The 22,674-nt window shown below is 45.3% G+C and overlaps 1 long non-coding RNA gene across 1 annotated transcript in view; it reads right to left on the bottom strand.

The window, feature by feature from the left end:
- Positions 1-679: 679 nt before the first annotated feature.
- LOC120918844 overlaps positions 680-22,674 on the bottom strand; it is a 49,569-nt gene continuing 27,574 nt past the window's right edge. The window contains exon 2 of the long non-coding RNA XR_005744478.1: positions 680-1,737. This is a non-coding gene — a long non-coding RNA (uncharacterized LOC120918844). The remainder of the gene's footprint in view (positions 1,738-22,674) is intronic.

Consider the following 22,674-nt stretch of genomic DNA (forward strand, 5'->3'; position numbering starts at 1 on the left):
ACTTTTTTCACCGGAGAATCCGATCGTGTGTACGCTGCATTAGGGGCTATACTTTTTTTGGGGGGGGGGGAGACCGGTCATAGTTTTTTGTACTTAGAAGTGGGATGCCTCCATCTCTCACGTTGCCTCTTGCCTTCTGTTTGGGGAAGAATTATCATTATGATATATAGGTCTATTATGACAAGGTTCTAGGACAGAGGTCTCCAAACTTTTCAAACAAAGGGCCAGTGTATTGTCCTTCAGACTTTAGGAGGGCCGGATTGTGGCCAGCAGGGGCAGAAAATGTCCCAGGCCAAACATCAGTGACAATAAATATGGCCTCAGGATTGGTGGTAAAAAAGAGGAGGAATGGTGCCCATATTAGTAGGAGAAATAGTATCTAATCATTGGTATCTGTGGAAGAAATAGTGCCCCATTTTTTTGGTGTCAGTGGTAGGAATAGTGCCCCAAGGGCCGGATAAAGGCTAGCAAAGGGCCACATCTGGCCCTCGGGCCACAGTTTGGAGACCCCCTGTTCTAGGAGATACACCTTTTATATGTCGCATGGCCCCCTTGGGGACTGCTTGGTTTTACCTGTTCTTCTGTATCGCCATGACCCTGTAAACATTCCAACCCACCTGACACTCTGGGTTCAGACATCTTCCGCAACACCTTTAAATGACACGTCACACAAGTCAAATATGTTTATAGTATATACACTTTTACTGAAGTAAGGGATGTGGTATTGATACACAGAAAAGGGGAATTGGTCAGCTGAGTGCTGGATAACAGCCCAGACTCCCCTAAAGGCAGCTTAAAACAGTACAACAGCACAAAACACAATTCACATATATGTACAATAAATTACCACTTGAAGCGTAACCTGTAAAGGCAGTAAAACGTTAGTTATCTAGGACAGGCAGTATCACACTAAACGGGATGCCCAGGCCAGTCTATTCAACCTTTATATCCTAATGAGAGATCAGACGAAATTGGGGATGGAATCAGGCCCTCTGTATGGTAATAACAGCAGTGTCCAAGATGCAGGCCTGATAGTCTTCACCGGCAGTTGGAGCTCATTAGATTGTATCCGATAAGGCACAGTGGTGCGGTAATAGCCGAGGGGCTTAAACAAGCTAGTGATACTCCTTGAAGTGGTTCTAAGTTAAGATGTCTACGTACAGTGTTCCAAACAGTAATGCAATAAAGTGTTCCCAAGGTAAAGGTGTCTATACACAGTGTTCAGGTATAGTAGCAAAGAAGGGTTGCAAAGAAGGGTCAATTACCCTCTCACCAACGACCAGACCGGCTTACACCTTGCAGACAGCGATCCTAGAAGAGACGTCCTTCAGCAAATGACAGGCGATGACCCACAGCTGATGGATGCAGGCGACTGTAGTGTAGATCTGCTGGGTAGGTGCCGCGTGGATGTCTGATGAATAGCAGGCAGGCTTAGGCCCTCTGGAGCCGGGCTGGTATCACTCGTTCACCGCGTGGTAGGCTGCAGCCTCTCCCCCTCCCGCACAGGGAGATGTGCGCACAGAAAGGCCCAGGAGGAAGAGAGCATGGCGTGGATCTCTGGACCATTTTATGGCTCCTTCCAGGAGTCTCTTCGGGTTTAGCAAGGATCCCTGAGATGTGTAGTCCAGATTTCATATCACGCAAAGGAAACACCGGTCTGAAGAACTAGTAATCCCACAATCCTTCTGGTCGGGCTCACAGATGTGATGACAGGCGTCCAGCACTAGAGGGATATGTCTAGAAGTAAAGAATGATGGGGAATTGTACCATGTTATGACTGTAGTCCACATTGCTACATATATATGTTTGTAATAATATTTATATATATAATATACACATACACACTATGGGCCAAATCCACAAAGAAATTGCGGATCTTAGTTTTAGGCAGAAAGGTTACACTGGCGCAATTTTAGTATTTTAGGTAGCGATCCACAGAGCACTTACCTCTAAAATTGCGCCAGTGTAGCTGATCTCCTTGCATCTTAAGCGATCCCTAATTAAAATGGGCGATTCCCATTTAAATTAGGGCGCGCTCCCGCGGCGGACGGACTGCGCATGCGTGTGACGTCATTTTTCCCGACGTGCATCGCGCATACGTAGTTTACGTCGGGCTTTGTGGATAGCGACGGGTTCGTAAAGTTGCGACGGGAAAAAAAAAAGTTACGCGACGGGGAAAAAAAATCAAATTTAAAAAAAAAAACGCGGCGATCGAAAAAAAGGTATGGTTTTGCATGGTCTACTAAAGTTAGTCCATATAAAACCAACCTTAGTTTTGCGCAAATCACACAATGCCTAAAGCTTTGTGGATCTCCGTAAGTACTAATTTGCATACGCAAGGAGGGATTTCGACTCGAAATGCCCCCAGCGGCGGATGCGGTACTGCATCCGAAGATTCAACAGCGTAACTAAATTACGGATGTCGGATCTTCTGCCTAACTTGGGAAAAATCCTTTTGAGGATCGCTCCCAAAGTTAGGCACAGAGATACGCAGGCGGAACAGCAGTTCCGCCTGCGTATCTCTTTTGTGGATTTGGCCCTATATTACCAAAAGCATTGGGATGTCTGCCTTTACACGCACATTAACTTTATTGGCTTATTATGACAGAAGCACATTTGAGAAGGTCTGTCTCACGGTCTCCGCTCTAATTCATCCCAAAGGTGTTCTATCGGGTTGAGGTCAGGACTCTGTGCAGGCCAGTCATGTTCCTCCACCCCAAACTCCCTCATCCATGTCTTTATGGACCTTGTTTGTGCACTGGTCCAAATCATTTGGTGGAGGGGGGATTATGGTGTGGGGTTGTTTTTCAGGGGTTGGGCTTGGCCCCTTAGTTCCAGTGAATGGAACTATTAAGGTGTCAGCATACCAAGACATTTTCATGCTCTTTGGGATGAATTATAGCGGACACTACAAGCCAGGCCTTTTTATCGTCCAACATCAGTTCCTGACTTCAGAAATGTGCTTCTGGAAGAATGGTCAAACATTCCCATAGACACTCCTAAACCTTGTGGACAGCCTTCCCAGAAGAGTTGAAGCTGTTATAGCTGCAAAGGGCGGGGCCAACTCAATATTGAACCCTACAGACTAAGACTGGGATTCCAATAAAGTTAATGTGCGTGTAAAGGCAGGCGTCCCAATTCTCAGTATATACTGTATACCATTACACACTCTCAGCATCACCCTTATCCGTGATTTTGTGGCTTGCAGGACAACAATCAAATCACCAGAAATCTAAGAATGATATCCGCCACCACATGTTTTATAGATACACACACGGGGCAGATCCACATACATCTGCGCCGGGCGCAGCGTATGTAAGATACGCTACGCTGCTGTAACTTACTTTGCTTTGGTTTGAATCCTCAACGAATTTGCGTCGTAAGTTACGGCGGCGTAGTGTATCTCTCGCGGCGTAAGGGCGCGGAATTCAAATGGATCTAATGGGGGGGTGTTTTATGTTAATACGTCGTGACTTGACGTAAACAACGTTTTTTTGGAACTGCGCATGCGCCGTCCCTGGGGGTATCCCAGTGCGCATGCTCGAAATTAAACTGGAACCCGCCAATGCTTACGACGGTGACGTCATTCTACGCAAATTTCTATTCGCGAACAACTTACGCAAACGACGTAAAAAATTCAAAATTGTACGTGGGAAGGACGACCATACTTAACATTGAGTACGCCTCAGTATAGCAGCTTTAACTATACGCCGGAAAAAGCCGAACGCAAACGAGGGGAAAAAAAGCGACGGGCCGACGTACGTTTGTGGATCGCCGTAAATAGCTCATTTGCATACTCGACGCAGATTACGACGGGAACACCACCTAGCGGCCGCCGAAAAATTGCATCTTAGATCCGACGGCGTACGAAGACGTATGCCTGTCGGATCTAACCGAGATGCCGTTGTATCTTGTTTTGAGGATTCAAAACAAAGATACGACGCGGAAATTTTGAAATTACGCCGGCGTATCAGTAGAGAGCCGTCGTATCTTAGATAGGTTTAAGTGTATCTCAGTTTGAGCATACACCTAAACTTAGGACGGTGCAGATTCCGAGTTAGGTCGGCGTATCTACTGATACGCCGGCCTAACTCTCTGTGAATCCACCTCAGATGAAAGGTTTAGTCCTGGGAAACACTTTTTGATAAAAGTGAATTCTATATACATCTATATAGATCAGACCAAAATGAGGGACGAATGAGGAGGAAGGTGGGACAGAGGGGCTCCAAATCAGGGACAGTCCCTCGAAATCAGGGACAGTTGGGAGCCATGCATTCAGTGCTGGAGGTGCCGGGACTGCATTCCCCTACGTTCCTACTAAAAGAAAACCCAGCACTGGGCAAATATTCAATATTAGTAATGGACTTTCCATTATTCTCTGATCGCTATACAAGAACACCAATGCAAACAATGGATTCGATGCACCTGCTCACCAGCAAAATTGTAACAGAAAATAACAGTACGTTGACGTCGGGGCTCCTGTGCTGTAGAGGAAATTGTAACAGATAAAGGAAGGTGATATGCTTATAATGTAGAAATGTTTGCTGAGACCGGCGTGTACACAGTTCATTCACTCAGGGTAAACACGCAATGCTTAGTTTAAGTATCATGTGCGAGATACAATTTCTGGAGCAGAGCCTTCCACTTATCTGAATGCCCGTGTTTGCTTTAGTTTTTACTTAACCTAAATATACAAAGAATAGTTTACATTTTCTGCTATCCCTCTTGGAGGACCCCCAGCTCCATGTCCTTTGGGTGTTCCAAGAAGGAATGAAGAAAACTGAAATCATTCATTGTCTATTTATCTCCTTTAAATTTTTTATTACTTTATTTTTTATTTATTACTAGCTATTATCAGGTTTGAGCTGACTCTATGCTTTCCAACACACAGCTTGCAATTGCTTTGCTGTTTTGGACAAAGTGATCCCCTGCCTGATAGATACATGATAGTTCTACAGTAGCAGGAGCACAGGCAAGAGGCTTTTTTTCTGGAGTGGTTGCCTTGGTTAATAAAACTACTGAATACCAATGCTGGGGGTTATTGCTTACCCTGCCACTTGCTGGAGGATTTGGCTGGAGGTTATCATCAGGGTCGTGGATAATGGGGTACCACTGGTCCTCCTATCAGAGCAGCCATCACAAATTTTGGGGCCCCTTACACAGCAATGGGCAGGGCCCCCTGGAGCAGAGAACCGGGGGGGGCCCTCCTCTCTCCTCCTGCGAGATGATAAGCGGGGGGGGGGTTGTGGTAACAAAAGTGTCATCTCTTCTCTTCTATCTCCTGCCGCAAGATGATAAGCGGGATGGGGGGGGGGGGGGGGGTTACTGCTGACTAACAAAACAAAGTCAAGTCAAGTCTTCTCTTCTCTCTCCTGCTGCGAGTTGCTAAAGTCAGAGTGAGATCCTGGATGCGATCGCGGCATGTCAAACCTCCCTCACCACTAGAATAATGGAGGTGAAGGTTGATATATCTCTCCTCCGGCAAGACATGCAGCAGCTGTGGGACAGAGTCGGGGAATCAGAGCAGCGTTTGGGCCGGGTGGAAGGCGCTCTCCCCCCGCTGCAGGAGTCGTTGGATCAAGCAAATTGCCTCATTGCACAACTCCAACTAAAGCAGGACGACCTCGAGAACAGTATGAAGAGGAACAACTTGCGATTCATCTGCCTCCCTGAGGGCACTGAAGCCAGGTAATAACCCGGCCACCTTTTTGGAGGAGCTGCTGATTGCAACATATGGGCACGAGGACTTTTCGCAAACGACACCGTGGAAGCGGCACCTTGGGTATTTATCGCAAAATTCCTCAATTACAAGGACTGCAGAGCCATCCTCTACCTATCCTAGGAGAAGGGTAACTGTTGGCATGACAAAGGACTGATGGTAGCGTTCACCCTTTCTTCTCTGGACAAGGTTTTTTTCCAGATGCACCAAACAATAGAAAAGGGGATTCATCAGAGAAAATTACCCAGTCCTCAGTAGTCCAATCCCTGTACCTTTTGCAGAATATCAGGCTGTCTCTGATGTTTTTCTTGGAGAAAAGTGACCTCTTTGCTGCCCTTCTTGACACCAGGCCACCCTGCAAAAATCTTCTTCTCACTGTTCCTACAGATGTACTCACACCTGGCTGCTGCCATCCTGAGCAAGCTCTGCACTGGTGTTGCCCCGATACAGCAGCTGAATCAACTGTAGGAGACGGCCCTGGCACTTGCTGGACTTTCTGGGGCGCCCTGAAGCCTTCTTCACAAATGCAGTGAAAATGTTTTTTTTTTTTTAATGGGAATAAGTTTATTTTCATGGCAAAGAGGGACTTTACAATTAATTGCAATTCATCTGATCACTCTTCATAACATCCTGGTGTAGATGCAAATGGCCATCATAAAAACTGAGGCAGCAGACTTTGTGAAAATGTATATTTGTGTCATTCTCAAAACTTTTGGCCACGGCGGTAATTAAGCACTTGAGACCCGCGCTATTGACAAAAGACATCAACAGCGCGGCTCTCAGGTGCCAACTGGACGTCTTTGGACGTCATTTAAAGTGCATTACCCACGCGCGCCTCTGAGGGGCACGCAGCGGGTAAACACTGTCCCGGCACATCGCTGGGAAGCCGATGCGTGTACCTGGCAGCCGCGATGTCCGCCGGGTACACGCGATCATCGGGAACACAGCAGGGACATGGAGCTCTGTGTGTAAACACAGAGCTCCACGTGCTGTCAGAGGAGAGGAGACCGATCTGTGTCCCTTGTACATAGGGACACAGCATCGGTCACCTCCCCCAGTCACCCCCCTCCCCCCACACAGTTAGAACACACCCAGGATACACATTTAACTCCTTCCTCACCCCCTAGTGTTAACCCCTTCACTGACAGTCACATTTATACAGTAATTAGTGCATTTTTATAGCACTGGTCGCTGTATAAATGTGAATGGTCCCAAATGTGTGTCAAAAGTGTCCGATACGTCCGTCGCAATATCGCAGTCCCAATAAAAATTGCAGATCGCCGCCATTACTAGTAAAAAAAAAAAAATAATAAAAAAAAAATCATAATTCTGTCCCCTATTTTGTAGGCGCTATAACTTTGCGCAAACCAGTCGCTTATTGCGATTTTTTTTTTTTTTACAAAAATACGTCGAAAAATACGTATCGGCCTTAACTGAGAAAAAAAATAGTTTTTTTAAAACAAAAATTGGGATATTTATTATAGCAACACGTAAAAAAAATATATATATTTTTAAAATTGTCGCTCTTTTTTTGTTTATAGCGCAAAAAATAAAAACCGCAGAGGTGAACAAATACCACCAAAAGAAAGCTCTATTTGTGGGGGAAAAAGGACGTCAATTTTGTTTGGGAGCCACGTTGCACGACCGCGTAAATGTCAGTTAAAGCGACGCAGTGCCGGAAGCTGAAATTTCGCCTGGGCACGAAGGGGGTTAATGTGCCCAGTAAGCAAGTGGTTAACAACCAACAACGACTGTCCTTTCTAAAGATATTTCCTGTAGGTAGCTTTCAATATATCTGCTACGCCGTCAGGATGTGCAGGTGTGACCAGAAGGCCTGAAGTAGTTAACATTCGTAACATTGGCTCCTCTTAGCACAACTTGAAAAACAATCTCGAAAAATGAGCCGTGTTCCAAGAATCTAGACGGACCACTTTCAACAAATCACTCCTGGGAGCCCCTGTAACATTAGAAGTTTCAGTAGTATTTCAGTTCCAAACGACTGTACAGTCTGTATACAGGGAAGTGTACCTAAGAGCAGAAAACGGTGAAAATATCCTGTTTATACACGAAGGCAGGATTGCAAGATACTGGAGTGTTAAACCACAAATAATTATATATTGAAGGTGGATAACTTAATACATCTTACAGTTAGAGTTGAGTCATGGTAAACAGTTGGGCTCGGACAATAAAGCTAGCGTGAGAAGTACGTGCAAAGTTCCCCCTACCTTCCTGCAGCCAATCAGGGCTAATCCTACTACTGCTTAGTGCAGTGGTTCCCAACCTTTCTGAGAACAGGGTCCAGTAAATTCTTCCACAAATTTCCATGCATCGCATACTAGCTCATTTTAAAATACTTACCTTAAAGCGAGGGTTCCGCGGGTATTCTTTTTTTTTTTAGATCGTTCTGGCGCTCTTACCTTTGTTAATCTGCTGCTCATGTGTCCTAAATCTTCTAGCCGCCTGGATTGTCTTTGTCCAGCAAAATATATTTTATAAAATTCATAGATGGACGTTTCCATCTTGACTGTGGGCACTCTGAAGCCCACCAGGATTTCCTTCCGGGATACGGTGAATGCTGACGTCCCAGCATTCACTGCTCTATCCCGCGCATGTGCAGTGTTGACGGCGAGCTTCGCCGTCAACACTACACAGTTGCCATCACAACGGCCGTCTCCTGGGAGTCTCGACACATCACTCCCAGGAGACATAGCACTCAGACGGGGAAATCTAAAGGCACGCCCACTCCCGCGGGGAAAGGAACCAGGAAGCCACAATAAATCCTGCAGAAACAAGGTAAACAATGACATAAAAAAAAAAAAAAACGATGGATTGTACATTAACGATGGGTGGTGGTATTAGTCATGCGAAGTTGATATTTAGGGTGAACCTCCGCTTTAAAACAAAGATGTTGCAGCGTTCCCCGCATACGTCTGTCACGGCTGACATCTTTCCTGGAGCTTCTTCCGGGTTCGCTGGAGCGGGCATTCACGGCACGGGTTTGGAAGGAACGGCACCCATGAACTATTCCTTCAGAGTGCATGCGCCAGTGATGTCACTGGATGCATGCACTGGAAATATCTCCTAAACTGTACAAGTTTAGGAGATATTTTTAATACCTATAGGAAAGTATTTTTATAGGCTTACCTATAGGTAAACATTTTCAGAGGAAGTTTACTTTAAGTATCGGGGTGACTAGTGCATGTTTTAATTTAGAGAGTTGGAGAATATGCCAAAAGAGAGGGAGAGATCAGTGGCGGCTGGTGCTCCAAATTTTTGGGAGGCGCAAACAAACGAAAAAAACAAAAACAAATCAATTGCAGCCTCACTGTACCCATCAAACGCAGCTACTGTGCCCATCAATTGTCACCACTGTGTCCATCAATTGTTGCCACTGTGCCATGCCATCAAATGCAGCTACTGTGCCATCAATTGTTGCCACTGTGCCCATCAATTGTCGCCACTGTGCCATGCCATCAAATGCAGCCACTGTGCCATCAATTGTCGCCACTGTACCCATCAATTGTTGCCACTGTGCCCATCAATTGTTGCCACTGTGCCATGCCATCAATTGTCGCCACTGTGCCCCTCAATTGCTGCCAGTTTGCCCCCTCCAAAACCGCCAGTTTGCCCTGTAAAATGCTGCCAGATTGCCCCCCTTTCTCGGGTCAGCCATCCTCCCTCCAGTGTCCCTCGATGTCTTCTCCCGCCCTCGACGTCGCTTCAGCCAATCAGGTTACCGGTAACCAGACCCGGTGAACCTGATTGGCTGAGACGCGTGTCAGTGTTAACCAGGGAACGCACACCCTGTGCGTCCCCTGGTTAACTATTTGGAAGCCGATTACAGCCCACAGGCCGCTGGCTCTGATAGACACTTCCAAAGCCAACAAACTGCTGTTATTCAGATGGCCGGCGCTCACCAGGAGGCCGGCCATCTAAATAGTTGGCGGCAGCGGTGCCGGCGACAATACATAGATTCATGCAATGCATGAATCTAAGTATTGTTGACTTCAGTGGCGGTGCAGGAAAGAGAGGGGGCGGCGCTTCTGCACCCACTATCGACGCACCGCCACTGGGAGAGATTGAACATGAGAGTGTAGGATGGCGGCAGTGGGCCATGGCCCATTGGTTGGGAACAACTGGCTTAGTCTACCTCCGATTACTGTACTGTACTTCTTCCTTAGGCTAGATATGCACTTACATTTTTCTTGATTCAGGCTAAGCAGCAAGGAAGGAGTTATCTCCACTGCCAGCTATTGTATTCAAACCCGCGGCTGTCTAAATACCTGAACAGTGACTGCATCTGATAGGAGAACTTTCCACAATTTTTAAATTTACCTTTTTTTCTTATGATATTTAAAGTGTTACTAAACCCAGTAATATAAAAATAGTTCCTCTGCCCCTCCACAGTGTACACAGCTTATAAATCTTCTTTTTACATTAAAATACTGCCACTATATACCTTTTTTGCTGATCTGTATACCACGGTCAGGGATAAACTGCACAGTTTGTCCAGTGCTAAGGTTTCAGGTAGGAGGAGATTTCCACTACTGCCTGTATACACGCCCACATGTGTGATGTCAATATCATGTGACCTGAACAGTTCAACTAAAACAGGAAATGTTCTCTCCAGCAATAGAGACTAAACTGAGCATGTGCAGGATGGCTACCCTCACTGTATTTTATGGCCTTGCCAAGATAGACAGTGCAGGAGGGAAGGCTCTGTCCATATAGCGTCAAAGAGCCTTTTTACAGAATGCAAAGGATTAACCCCTTAAGTTCCACAGTGAGTATAACAAGCATACTATGCTGCATATACACACTGGTTTTACTGTTATGGGTTTAGTAACACTTTAACTTTATATGGTGACCAAGTGCAGTATTTTCCATTTTAAATCAACAATTTGACATCCAAACACAGGATATAGCCTATTTACATAAATGTTTTCCCATTCGCACAGAACAATTGTACATGCACTTTCGCTGGGTAAATTGGTATGCAAATTCTGTAAAAATCAAGCTCTAGGAATTATCGTGTCAGCTGTAATGAGGAAAGGAAAGATGAGGGACTGCAGACAAGGGGCCAGATCCACGTAGCGTGGCGCTTCTTTACGTCCGGCGTAGTGTATCTCAGATACATTACGCCGCCGTAACTTACAGCGTATTTCCCGTATCCACAAAGAATTTGCGCCGTAAGTTACGGCGGCGTAGTGTAACTGTGTCGGCGTAAGGGCGCGCAATTCAAATGGATGAGATGGGGGCGTGTTTTATGCTCATACGTCTTGACCCGACGTAAATGACGTTTTTTCTGAACGGCGCATGCGCCGTCCGTGGGGGTGTCCCAGTGCGCATGCTCCAAATTAACCCGCAACAAGCCAATGCTTTCGACGTGAACGTCATTCTACGCAAAGCCCTTTTCGCAAACGTTTTACGCAAACGACGGAAAATTGGACGCTGGCCCGACGGCCATACTTAAAATTGGCTACGCCTCATATAGCAGGGGTAACTTTACGCCGAAAAAAGCCTTACGGAAACAACGTAAAAAAATGCGCCGGCCGGACGTACGTTTGTGGATTGGCGTATCTAGCTAATTTGCATACTCAACGCGGAAATCGACGGAAGCGCCACCTAGCGGCCAGCGTAAATATGCACCTTAGATCCGATACTAAGATACTAAGACGTACGTCAGTCGGATCTAGCCCAGCTTCAGGCGTATCTTGTTTTGTGGATACAAAACAAAGATACGCCGGAGCAACCTAGCAGTTACGCGGCGTATCAATAGATACGCCAGCGTAACTGCTTCGTGGATCTGGCCCAAGGTGAGTATATTTGGTTTGGGGTGGCTCCTTTGCAGAGACGCTGTCTCATTGCCTTGCATGGAGAAGGTGACAGGGTCTGGTAACACACATGATGTCCCTGTCCATGTTCCTGGGTTCTGATTGGAGGAGAAAGGTCTTACAAGGTCGGACGACTACCGTTTTATTGCAGTTAGCGGTAATATAATCTCTTAGTGAATGCGCATATGTCACCTTTGGCCTCGAATATTCCCTTTGGAACCTTGAACTTATATAATCTTCCCCTGTCTTAAGTATAAAGATGCATGTTGCTGATCTAATCATCCTGTGTTAATCATTGGAAGCTGTAAATAACTTCACAGAATCGGGTTTTTAGGAACCAGGCGATAAATGAGACTCTGAATGGAAAAGTGCGTCAATAATTCAAAGACGCTCATTAGTGATCAGCTGTGACTCTGGCTTCTAAATAAGCAAAACAATGGCCTCCATTCATGATTGCTTCTGCCCCATGTGGCATGTGCGTGCCACGATCCCTGGTATAGATCAGTCCCTATTGGCATGTGCATAAGAAGACACATTGCCCAGATCCTGCCCCTGCTAGCCAACAGAGGGACTTACATGTTATCTATACTCAAACAATCAACTTCCCTTATTTGCTCTTTTTTGGTCTGTTATATATACCATTGAAAGTGTTTTATTATCTCTAGTCCAGTGGTGTCCAAACTTTTTTTTAAAGAGGGCCAGATTTGATGTCTGAGGGCCGACCATTTTGCCTTTTTTTTTCTGAACCATTAAAATTCGGTCTAATAGCCAGATTCAGAGAGAGTTACGCCGGCGTATCAGTAGATACGCCGACGTAACTCTGAATCTGCGCCGTCGTAAGTTTAAGTGTATTCTCAAACTGAGATACACTTAAACCAAGCTAAGATACGACGGCCTGCGCCGTCGTATCTTAGGGTGCAATATTTAGGCTGGCCGCTAGGTGGCGCTTCCGTTGAGTTCCGCGTAGAATATGTAAATGACTAGATACACCGATTCACGAACGTACGTGCGCCCGTCGCAGTAAAGATACGCCGTTTACGTAAGGCGTTTTCCGGCGTAAGGTTATTCCATCAAATAGCTGGCCTAGTCAATGTTAAGTATGGCCGTCGTTCCCGCGTCGAAATTTGAAAATTTTACATCGTTTGCGTAAGTCGTCCGTGAATAGGGCTGGACGTAATTTACGTTCACGTCGAAACCAATACGTCCTTGCGGCCTACTTTGGAGCAATGCACACTGGGATATGTACACGGACGGCGCAATCACGTCGGGTCACCAAACATTAACATAAAACACGCCCCCCCATCCTCATTTGAATTAGGCACGTTTACGCCGGCCCTATTTACGCTACGCCGCCGTAAGTTAGGAGGCAAGTACTTTGTGATTACAGTACTTGCCTCTCTGACTTAAGGCGGCGTAGCGTAAATGCGATACGCTACGCCGCCTTAAAGATGTGGCGACCTACTTGAATCTGGCTATAAGGCTGCATTCACATCTAGGCGGACAAAATCGCGGCGTTTTGTCCCACGAATTTCGGGCGACAAATATCGGCGTTTTGTACCGCGATTTGCGGCGACAAAACGCAGCGATTGTCCGCCTAGATGATATCTTTTGTGGCCCAATCAATCACGTCAGGTCACCACCCATTTACATAAAACACGCCCCCCTCATACTCATTTGAATTAGGCACGCATTTACGCTACGCCGCCGTAACTAAGGAGGCAAGTGCTTTGTGAATACAGCACTTGCCTCTCTGATTTACGGCGGCGTAGTGTAAATACGATACGCTACGCCGCCGTAACAATGCGCCCGGCTACCTGAATCTAGCCCCGTGTATTCCCCCCCCCCAAAAATGTGTTTGTATGACCGCTGCGCAAATACGCTGTGACAAAAAGTATTACAACGACTGCCATTTTATTCTCTAGGGCAGGGATCCTTAAACTACGGCCCTCCAGCTGTTGCAGAACTACAAATCCCATGAGGCATTGCAAAACTCTGACATTCACGGACATGACTAGGCATGATGGGAATTGTAGTTCCTGAACCACTGGAGGGCCGTAGTTTGAAGACCCCTGCTCTAGGGTGTCTGAAAAAAATATATATAGGCCCAGATTCTCATACATCCGCGCTGCTCCTGGGCAGCGTAATGTATGAGCTCTACGTTACACCGCCGCAGGTCTACAGGTTTAAATCCTGATTCTCAGAACACTTACCTGTAAACTTGCGGCGGTGTAGCGTTAGATTGCTCGGCGCAAGCCCGCCCAATTCAAATGGGGCGGGCACCATTTAAATTAGGCGCGCTCCCGCGCCGAGCGTACTGCGCATGCTCCGTCGGGTAAATTACCCGACGTGCATTGCGCTAAATGACGTCGCCCCGACGTCATTTGCCTAGATGTATACGTAAATGGCGTCCAGCGCCATTCACGGACGTCTTACGCAAACAACGTAATTTTTATTCAATTCGACGCGGGAACGACGGCCATAGTTAACATTGGTTGCGCCTGCTAATTAGCAGGGGCAACCTTACGCGTCGGGTACGCTACGCAAACGACGTTAATTCGCTGCGTCGACCTCGCGTATGTTCGGGAATCGCCGTACTTACCTCATTTGCATAGACGACGGGGAAAAGCGACGATGCGACACCTAGCGGCGGAAAAAAAAATTACTTTTAAGATCTGACAGCGTAACAGCCTTACGCTTGTCAGATCTAATGGGTACCTATGCGAAACTGATTCTGAGAATCAGTCGCATAGATACCCGGGGCCAGATGAGGTGTTACGACGGCGCTAATGGTGTTGCGCCGTCGTAACGCCTTTGAGAATCTGGGCCATAATGTTTGGGGGTTCTAAGTAATTTTCTAGCAAAAAAAATAAAAAATGATTTGCAACTTGTAAACAACAAGTTTGAAAAATAGGCCTGGTCCTTAAGTGGTTAAAAATAAATAAAAAAAACAACAGACTTACTGGCCAAAACACCGGTTAAAAATAAAGGAAAGGAAGCCTCACATCTATTAGCTGCAATATAATAAATCTTTGTTTTTGGGTTCAATACCACTTTAAGTACCAAGCTTAGTTTTTTTTTTTTACAGTCTCTGAGAAATATTTAAATAAATCACTGATGGGGAACAATGAATGTCTCTGCTGTCAGATGGTCATTTGTTGGATGTGTATGGCTCTGCAAGTAATTGCATTTGGAAAAATCTATGGCTTGAGGCAGGGAGGTGGCTGCTGTTAATCTGGAGACCACAAGGCAGAAAGCACTTGGATCTTCCAGTCTCGGGCCGCGTGTTATTGCATCTGGTGATAATACGGAAGGAAGGAAGGCTGTATTTACTATTCATAAGAGCAATCCTAGGCCTGTGCCCGGGGCTGCACCATTGTACAATATTTACAATTTGTGTCTGCCTTGTCTGCTCACATTGTAAAAGGGAATGCATCATGGTATTGTTTCTATTGTCCTTATTTGTGCTCTTTTAAACAAATATGTATTCAATTTTTTTCTTTAATTAGGCGAAAATTAAATATTTATGTTTATTTTTGCAAAAAAATCACTTTAACCACTTAAGACCCGGACCAAAATGCAGGTAAATGCCCAGGCCAGTTTTTGCGATTCGGCACTGCGTCGCTTTAACTGACAATTGCACGATCGTGCGACGTGCCTCCCAAACAAAATTGGCGCCTTTTTTCCCCACAAATAGAGATTTCTTTTGGTGGTATTTGATCACCTCTGCGGTTTTTATTTTTTGCGCTATAAACAAAAATAGAGTGTCAATTTAAAAAAAATATATATATATATTTTTTACTTTTTGCTGTAATAAATATACCCCAAAATTTATAAAAAAACAAACTTCTTTCTCATTTTAGGCCGATACATATTCTTCTACATATTTTTGGTAAAAAAAAAGAAAAAAAAATTGCAATATTTTGTCCTTTTTGCTATAATAAATATCCCCCAAAAATATATAAAAAAACTTTTTTTCCCTCAGTTTAGGCCGATACGTATTCTTCTACCTATTTTTGGTAAAAAAATAAGCGTTTATCGATTGGTTTGCGCAAAATCTATAGCGTTTACAAAATAGGGGATAGTTTTGTTGCATTTTTATTAAAAAATATTTGCAGCTGTAATTGCAGAGATAGGTGGGTTCTACAAAGTATTGACTCCGGGGAGCGCCATACAAATGTACCCAGGGCTGGTGCAATGATTTTCGCCACCCTAGGCGAAACCTCATTTTGCCGCCCCCTTTGCTCCACCCCCTTTTCCCTGCCCATGTAAAGCCTACCTTTTTAATGAAGCGCCCATCAATGCAGCCTCACCAGCACCCATCAATGCAGCCTCACCAGCGCCCATCAATGCAGCCTCACCAGCACCCATCAATGCAGCCTCACCAGCGCCCATCAAATGCAGCCTCACCAGCGCCCATCAATGCAGCCTCACCAGTGCCCATCAAATGCAGCCTTACCAGCACCCATCAAATGCAGCTTCACCAGCGCCCTTCAAATGCAGCTTCACCAGCGCCCTTCAAATGCAGCCTCACCAGTGCCCATCAATGCAGCCTACCAGTGCCCATCAATGAATGTTTGCTTGCTTCCATTCAGTCAGTCCTCCACCGTCGCTGCGCCTCTGACACTATGTGGAAATGGAGCAGTGGCTGCCTGCTGATGCTGAGACTTAGTTGCTTGCTGCAGAGAGAAGAGAGTAGGAACACCAGTGGTCGGGCGCCCTAGGCAGCTGGCTAGTTTGCCTAGTGGTAGCACCGGCCCTGAATGTACCCCCCCACACTTTTCACATATTTGTAAAAAATAAATAAAAAACTTTTATTATATTCCTTCCAATTCACAATTTCAAGGGGTATGAATACTTTGAATACATTGCTGCCCCTGACCATACAGGACCATACGCGGTTTACATAAGGAGCAAACAAGAGTGGAACCTCGTGTGACATGAATGTAAGTCAATCAGCGTGGCATCTTTCCAGAAGCTTGTTTGTTCTCTTATGGACTAATTTGTACAAGATAAGAGATAAGAACAGCTGATGAGAGAGGGAAAAGTACAATGTACATTTGCTTTGCCTGTCTATGTTTATTCTAAAGGGAGCTAACGGCTTCAGACAAAACGTTTGTTTTAAACGAAGTAGGGTTAGAACCTCTGTCAGGTTTTCATAGTTGTCTATAGGGAACATTTCTCCCACATTTGGTGGAACTGGTCTTTTTTTCCACCACAAATAGAGATTTCTTTTGGCGGTATTTGATCATCTCTGCGGTTTTTATTTTTTGCGCTATAAATAAAAAAAGGGGAAAAAGAGCGACAATTAAAAAAAAAAAAAGCAATCTTTTTTACTTTTTGCTATAATAAATATCCCCCCCAAAAAAAATATATATATAAAAAAAATTCTTCATCACTTTAGGCCGATGTGTATTCTTCTACATATTTTTAGTAAAAAAAAAATCGCAATAAGTGTATACTGATTGGTTTGCGCAAAAGTTATTGGCCCGGATTCACGTAGAAGAGCGCATCTTTGTGCGGGCGTAACGTATCCTATTTACGTTACGCCGCCGCAACTTTGTCAGGCAACTGCAGTATTCTCAAAGCAAAGTTGCGGCGGCGTATCGTAAATAGGCCGGCGTAAGCCCGCCTAATTCAAATGTGGAAGATGTGGGCGTGTGTTATGTAAATGTATTGTGACCCCACGTAAATTACGCTTTCTCCGAACGGCGCATGCACCGTCCGTGAAAGTATCCCAGTGCGCATGCTCCAAATTACGCCGCAATAGTCAATGCTTTCGACGTGAACGAACGACTTACGCAAACGACGTAAAACGTGAAAAATTTGACGCTGTTCCGACGTCCATACCTAACATTGGTACGCATCATCTACGCCTCATAGAGCAGGGGTAACTTTACGCCGTAAAAAGCCTTGCGTAAACGGCGTATCTGGACTGCGACGGCCGGGCGTACGTTCGTGAATCGGCGTATCTAGCTGATTTACATATTTCTAGGCGTAAATCAGCGTACACGCCCCTAGCGGCCAGCGTAAATATGCAGTTAAGATACGACGGCGTAACAGACTTACGCCGGTCGAATCCAATACAAATCTATGCGTAACTGATTCTAAGAATCAGGCGCATAGATACGACGCCTCAAACTCAGAGTTACGACGGCGTATCTGGAGATACGCCGGCGTAACTCGTATGAGAATCTGGGCCATAGCGTCTACAAAATAGGGGATAGATTTATGGCATTTTTATTATTTATTTTTTACAAGTAATGGCGGCGTTCTGCGATTTTAATTGTGACTGCGACATTGCGGAGGACAGATGGGTCACTTTTGACACTATTTTGGGACCATTGACATTTATACAGCAAGCTAAAAATAGCCGCTTATTACTGTATAAATGTCACTGGCAGGAAAGGGGTTAAGTGTGTTCCCTGGATGTGTGCTAACTGTGGGGGGATGGGCTCACTACAACATGACAGAGATCAGTGCTCCCGAATGACAGGGAGCAGTAGATTCCTGTCATGTTGCTAGGCAGAACAGGGACATGCCTTGTTTACATAGGCATCTCCCTGTTCTGCCTCTCCTCTGAGAAATATATATATTTCCCAAAATTGCTGCCGTGCGCGCGCGCGCACGCCCGTCTCGAGCCCCGTGACCGTGCCCGCAGAACCCATGGACTCGATGTCTGCTGGTGTCCTGCGATCGTGTCACGGAGCTGCAGAACGGGGAGGTGCCTATGTAAACAAGGCATTTCCCTGTTCTGCCTAGTGACAGGACACTGATCTTCTGCTCCCTATCATCGGGAGCAGTGATCACTGTCATGTCACTTGTAGCCCAGCCCCCCCCCCACAGTTAGAATCACTCCCTAGGACACATTTAACCCCTTCCTCGCCGCCTAGTGTTAGCATTTTTATAGCACTGATCGCTGTATAAATGACAATGGTCCCAAAATAGCGCCAAAAGTGTGCGATGTGTCCGCCATAATGTCGCAGTCATGATAAAAATTGCTGATTGCCGCCATTACTAATAAAAAAAATTATAATAAAAATGCTATAAAACTATCCCCTATTTTGTAAACGCTAAAACTTTTGCACAAATCAATCAATAAACGCTTATTGCGATTTTTTTTTTTTTTTTACCAAAAATATGTAGAAGAATACGTATCGGCCTAAAATGAGAAAGAAGTTTGTTTTTTTTATAAATTTTTGGGGGATATTTATTATAACAAAAAGTTTAAAATATTGTTTTTTTTTTTTCAAAATTGTCGCTCTATTTTTGTTTATAGCGTAAAAAATAAAAACGGCAGAGGTGATCAAATACCACCAAAAGAAAGCTCTATTTGTGGGGAAAAAAGGACGTCAATTTTGTTTGGGAGCCACGTCGCACGACCGCGCAATTGTCAGTTAAAGCGATGCAGTGCCGAATCGCAAAAAAGTGCTCTGGACAGGAAGGGGGTAAATTCTTCCGGGGCTGAAGTGGTTAAAGAAACAAAATCTATTCATATCATTTACGAATATAATCGTATTTCCATGCTCACTGTGAGACTTGAGCAGAAAGTACAAAATTGCTTAACTCCGTGTCTTTGGCCAGCACAGGGGAGCTTTAATCTGTAGCAGCGGGGGACATGGAGTCTCTGCCAATGTTATAATTACTTGAGGAGCTGCTGAATGCAGATGCTGGATTGCACCGCCTGACCCAGCTGTAACCGACCGCTTTAAAAATTAGGCTCTGAGGCTCTTAATCCAGTATTTAATTGGCGCGAGCTGCAGGTGGTAAAATCGGGGCATCACTAGATGTGAATTAGGGATAACCAGAGTTATTGGCCATGCAAATAATAACAGGTGGATGGGACCGGTGTGGCATTAAGATTGAGCCTAGGTTCACACTGCTGCGAATTCAAAATCGCGGTAAAATGCGCGATTTTACCGCGATTTCGCGGCTGCGATTTTGCCGCGATTTCGGCCGCAATTTAATGTAAATCGCGGCCCGAAATCGCAAAAAGTAGTACAGGAACTACTTTTTGAAATCGCAGATGCGGCGTCGCACTGATTAGGACAGTGCCATTGCCGACAATTGCCGCCGATTTGAGATGCGATTTGACATGTCAAATCGCATCTCAAATCGTTCCAAATCGTACCCAGTGTGAACCAGGGCAGAATGACATTTTTTTTTTTAATTGTTGACTAGAATGGGGAATCATTTTTTTTTCTGGCAAATATGGGCCAGATCCACGAAGCGCGGCGCTTCTCTCCGTCCGGCGTAGTGTATCTCTGATACGCTACGCCGCCGTAACTTACATCTTTTTTTTTTGTATCCTCAAAGAATTCCCGCCGTAAGTTACGGCGGCGTAGTGTAACTGTTTCGGCGTAAGGGCGCGCAATTCAAATGTATGTGATGGGGGCGTGTTTTATGTTAATACGTCGTGACCCGACGTAAATGACGTTTCTTTTTTGAACGGCGCATGCGCCGTCTGTGGGGGTATCCCAGTGCGCATGCTCGAAATTAAACCGGAACAAGCCAATGCTTACGACGGTGACGTCATTCTACGCAAATCCCTATTCGCGAACGACTTACGCAAACGACGTAACATTTTCAAAATTCGACGCGGGAACGTGGGCCATACTTAACATAGGATATGCCTCATACAGCAGGGGTAACTATACGCCGAAAAAAGCCTTACGGAAACTACGTAAAAAAATGCGCCGGCCGGACGTACGTTCGTGGATCGCTGTATCTAGCTAATTTGCATACTCGACGCGTAATTCGACAGAAACGCCACCTAGCGGCCAGCGTAAATATGCACCTACGATCCGACGGCGTACTAAGACGTACGCCTGTCGGATCGAGCCCAGATTCAGTCGTATCTTGTTTTGTGGATACAAAACAGAGATACGACGGGGCATTTTAAAAATGACGCGGCGTATCCATAGATACGCCGGCGTAATTCGTTTGTGGATCTGGCCCTATGTCTACATCAAGAGATTTCTCTTCACTTCCTGTCAAGTAAACACAACAGGAAGTGAGAAAAAAATTCCTCAAAGTGAGGTCAATTCCCTCTTAGGCTGGGTTCACACTGCTGCGAATTCTTTTGCGAATTTGAGCCGTTGCGATCGCTCAAATTCGCAAGTCATTAACCACTTAAGGACCGCCTCCTGCACATATACGTCGGCAGAATGGCACGGCTGGGCACAAGCACGTACCTGTACGTCCTCTTTAAGTGCCCAGCTGTGGGTCGCCCGGCCCGAAGCTCCGTGACCGCGGCCGCGGGACCCGATCGCGGCTGGAGTCCCGCGATCGGTCCCCGGAGCTGAAGAACGGGGAGAGCTGTGTGTAAACACAGCTTCCCCGTTCTTTACCGTGGTGGCGTCATCGATCGTGTGTTCCCTGATATAGGGAAAGACAATGACATCACACGTCCAGCCCCGCCCCCCTACAGTTAGAAACACGGATGAGGTCACACTTAACCCCTTCAGCGCCCCCTAGTGGTTAACTCTCAAACTGCAATTGTAATTTTCACAGTAAACAATGCATTTTTATAGCATTTTTTGCTGTGAAAATGACAATGGTCCCAAAAATGTGTCAAAATTGTCCGATGTGTCCGCCATAATGTCACGGTCACGAAAAAAAATCGCTGATCGCCGACATTAGTAGTAAAAAAAAAAAGATTAATAAAAATGCAATAAAACTATCCCCTATTTTGTAAACACTGGGGTAGATTCAGCAAGCAATTACGCCTGCGTATCCATAGATACGCAGCGTAATTGCTAAGTAGCGCCGGCGTATCGACTTTCTGTATTCAGTAAGCTAGATACGCCGACTGTAGCCTAAGATACCACTGGCATAAGGCTCTTATGCCGTCGTATCTTAGGGTGCATTCTGCCACTGGCCGCTAGGTGGCGTTCCCGTAGTTGTCAGCGTAGAGTATGCAAATTGCATACTCACGCCGATTCACAAACGTACGCGCGCCCGGCGGTCGTGTTTTACGTCATTTGCGTTTGTCGCTTTTGTCGTAAGGCTGATCCTGCTATTAGGAGGCGCAGCCAATGGTAAGTATGGACGTCGTTCCCGCGTTGCGATTTTTAAGGCGTATCGTAAAAATGGTACGCTGCGCCGCCGTAGCAGTGCGCGCCCCTACCTGAATCTGGGCCACTATAAATGTTGCGCAAACCAATCGATAAACCATCTTAAAAAAGATGTTTTTTAACAAAAATATGTAGAAGAATACGTATCGGCCTAAACTGAGGAAAAAATATGTTTTTTATATATATTTTTGTGGGATATTTATTATAGCAAAAAGGAAAAAATATTGCATTTTTTTCGAAATTGTCGCTCTATTTTTGTTTATAGCGCAAAAAATAAAAACCGCAGAGGTGATCAAATACCACCAAAGGAAAGCTCTATTTGTGGGGAAATAAGGACGCCAATTTTGTTTGGGAGCCACGTCGCACGACCGCGTAATTGTCAGTTAAAATGACGCAGTGACGAATCGCAAAAACTGTCCGGATCCTTTACCTGCATTTTGGTCCGGGTCTTAAGTGGTTAATGACCAGGCCAATTTTTGCGATTTAACTGACAATTGCGCGGTTGTGCTCTGTTCCCCCCAAAAAAATGACGTCATTTTCATCTACAATTGATCCTACATGGCAAAAGAAAATGCCTCTGCCAATCTTATATGACGGGATTGTGTTCATCTCCTTTATTGCACAGCAATGAATTATACATTGTACACGGCAATAGACTGTGGACTTTACCCGTGACATGTGGCACCCTAGCTTACTGAACTGTACCGAGGATAATGTAATCTGATTATTCAATTCGGTAATGTAGTACATAAGATTAAAACAACACAAACATGACCTTGTAACGTAAGCAATTTAAAACACGCTATCTGGCCATTTTCCCACATTGCGCTGAATGATCATCAATGTATTTATGTTACAAGTGTTTTCTTGTCACACCAGCAACACAAAGGCGCCTCATCAATCACCACTTGTCACAACAAAAATGTCACAATTCTATATAAGCCATGTATACTGTGACTTGCAACCAGCATGCGGGTTCGGTAAAACAAGTGACGATATGGGCTTATTCCTGCAAATGAATTATACTGCAATTCAGGCAAACAAACAG

This window comes from Rana temporaria, chromosome 12, assembly GCF_905171775.1.
Source record: "Rana temporaria chromosome 12, aRanTem1.1, whole genome shotgun sequence".
Taxonomy (NCBI): domain Eukaryota; kingdom Metazoa; phylum Chordata; class Amphibia; order Anura; family Ranidae; genus Rana; species Rana temporaria.